Source organism: Meleagris gallopavo, chromosome 4 (genome assembly GCF_000146605.3).
Source record: "Meleagris gallopavo isolate NT-WF06-2002-E0010 breed Aviagen turkey brand Nicholas breeding stock chromosome 4, Turkey_5.1, whole genome shotgun sequence".
NCBI classification, from domain to species: domain Eukaryota; kingdom Metazoa; phylum Chordata; class Aves; order Galliformes; family Phasianidae; genus Meleagris; species Meleagris gallopavo.
In genome coordinates this window covers 48,494,058-48,497,091 of record NC_015014.2, presented here as the reverse complement: position 1 = coordinate 48,497,091, position 3,034 = coordinate 48,494,058, and positions in this window count along the sequence as shown.

Genomic DNA, 3,034 nt, shown 5'->3' with positions numbered 1-3,034 from the left:
GCGGTCTGGCGGGTCCCAGCCCCCCTCAGCGCAAAGGTTTATTTTAAATTCCTAAAAGGAAATGAGCTGTGCAGATTTCCCCCTGAAACAAAACAACAACAAACTCACAGCAGCTACTTACAACAGGAATAAGAAGCCCCCGGCATTTCCCATCTAGGCACATACACTCAGAGCAAAGGCGAGGCCTGACCCCCTCCTCGGTCGATTTGCATTGCAGACGGACATCAGAAACTTTTCCCAGGTCAGATCCCATTGCTGCGCTGCCGGCGCCGAGCAGCCGGAGCCCACCTGCCAGCCCTGAGTGTGCCGCACACACTGCCGTGCTTTGTGTCGGAAACAAGGAACGGCCAAACAAACCAAACACTCCTTCCGAAAGGTCCTCCAGAGATATCGGGGGCTGCGGATTTGCTTTGACACGGACGAACGTCCCTCTTAATTTCTGAGTTTCTCGCCCGCAGGTGACTCTCTCCCTGCCCTCGGTTACTGCAGGCTGCTACCTCTCGTCTGCCACCTGCTCGCAGTGAGGCAGTGAGAAAGGACCCCCGAAACTCTTCGCAACCCCTTCTCTTTGCCTCCCGCCCACAAAATATATACATATTTATACACAAAAATAATCAACACCCGTGTTCCCAAACGTGTAGTCTGAGCAAACTTCTGTCTCCGCTCCGCTGCCGTCCCGACAGAGCAAACGCGGCACCTACCTGCAGCCCTGCCGCCGCCGGCACCATCCGGGGAAGGCGAAGCCGTGGGGCAGCGACTTAGCGCATTGTCCCTCCGGCCCCGCTGCTAAATGGGAGTTGAGCAACTCCTTGCAACGCTGCCGCTCGCAGCAACAGCCGATCCGATCCGAGCCTCCACTCTTGGCTCACTGTACTTTTTTTTTTTTTTTTGTGTAAAAAGTCTTTTTGAGAAGTAAGACGTGGGGAGAGCCCCGCGCTCAGCAGTTCAAGCAGTTCAGCCAAAGCCCCTGCGCTAAGCCGCGCATTCCGGCGCGGAGCTGAGGCTGGACTGGGACTGGGGTTGGGCTGAGACTGGGGCTGGGGTTGGGCTGGGACTGGGGAGCTCTCGCCTCTTCCCCGGTGCGGAGCTCAGCGCACTCCCGGACCCCGGGGAGTAAAAGCCGGGATCTCCCCCAGCTCCGGGGCTGTTTTATTTTTTGTCGTCCCCCCCTCTCCTCCCCTTCTCTCCGCGCTCACAGTAGCAAGGTTGTCTCTTGGCTACTCCCTGCCCCAAACTCACCAAACCAGATTCTAACTCCTAACACCTTCCCGTAAATCTGAAGTGAAACGTTACCCCGCGCTGAGCCCTGGTTGGCGCCCGGCCAGCGCATTCCTCTTGTTCTAGGAGGGCAGATTAAAAAAATAGAGGGAAACCTGTAGAGATGCAAAGGCTAGAAGGAAGTAAGCGAACTAGAATAGCTTTATCAAAAATATCTCGGGAGGTAGCAATTCTATTTTATCTTCAAGGGCTATATCGGTGCTTTTTTTTTTTTGGCTACTGTCAGGCAGGAGAAAATCTCCCCTTCGGCCATCTGTATCCCTCGGGCAGACAGGTTTGAAGGGAAAATGAAGCCACACACACCGGCAGGAGCCAGCAGAGCTGGGGGAGAAGCCCTTGTGCTGCTCTGATCTGGTCAGCTCACTGCTGTGCTCAAAGGATTGCCACATTTTACCATTTTCTGGCCTGAGGTTACATCTGGTTTTAGAGAAGGGACGAAAGCGAAACCAGTTTGTAACAACAGTGGCCGAGCCTCCTTTAACCTCCGAGTGATCTCTGCCAGCTGCCTTAAATGCCTACAGAAACAATGGAGTGGTACCACAACCTTGGCCACTCCTTTGCTAGCTGTGCTTGGCTGTGGGCTTTGATGCATGGACAGAGCACAAGACCTATTTATGGTAGATGGAACCAATCAGCAGAGATCCAATTCAGTTTGTGATGAAACAAACTGGAACTGGAAACTGTTGTTTTCCCCCCAGATTAGCTTCTGTGAGTTATGGCCAGGCAGAGGCATGTAATCATAGAATCATAGAATGGCTTAGGTTGGAAGGGACCTCAAGGATCATCGAGTTCCAACCCCACTTCCACAGGCAGGGCCGCCAACCTCCATATCTAATACAACCAGGCTGCCCAGGGCCCATCCAAGCTGGCCTTGAACACCTCCAGGGATGGGTCATCCACAACCTCTCTGGGCAGCCTGTTCCAGCACCTCGCTTCTCTTGTGATCCAGGACAGTGGACAAAGCCCCCAGCAAGCAGAAGGTCTGCAGTCCTGAAAGTTACATCTTTAAACACATAGTAGTGAGGATAAACGCTGTGACACAAATTAATTCTTCTCAATTCCTGTTAATTTTTATAATAATCTTCTCAATTATTTTTTGAAAGAAATACTCAGAGCTGAGTATGCAGTATACTGCTTTATTACTATTCTATAACCTACAGTTTTTGAAAGCAGTTTGTCCTTTCAAACTGCAATTTTATTTTATTTTTTTTCCAGATGAGAAAACTCCCATTGGCTTTACCTAAACCAGCCACGCTTGACTCCCTAGTTATGCTTTGGGCAGGAATTGAAGAATCAAACCATTGCAGGTATAACAAAGCCAAAGAGCCAAATATTGCAAAATTCAAGTTAGCAGTGTGTTCCCTTCCAACTATCATCATTCAAAAGTTGATAAAGGGATGCAATTCCAGTGTTAGCAAATGGGGCAAGAATAAAAAAATCTTTCAAGAACTTACCAGTATCAGTGTGCAAATAATCACAAGGGAAATTGCCATCAGGTACTTGAAATGAGAACTCAATATTAGCTGCAAACATTTTGCAGTTACATTTTCTAAAGAAAAATAGACCAGAAAAGCAAATTGATTGTCTCAGCGGCAGTGACATCTCTGAAGTATTCTAGCATCATCTTCCTCAAAAACCTGGTCCAGTTGTCCAACAGCAAGGCCAGGCAATCCACCTTATGTAGGGACAGATCAGATCCATTTGCTCTGCTCAGAGGAGCAGGAGTTGTAGGCAAAAGGGCTTTTTTTTTTTTTTT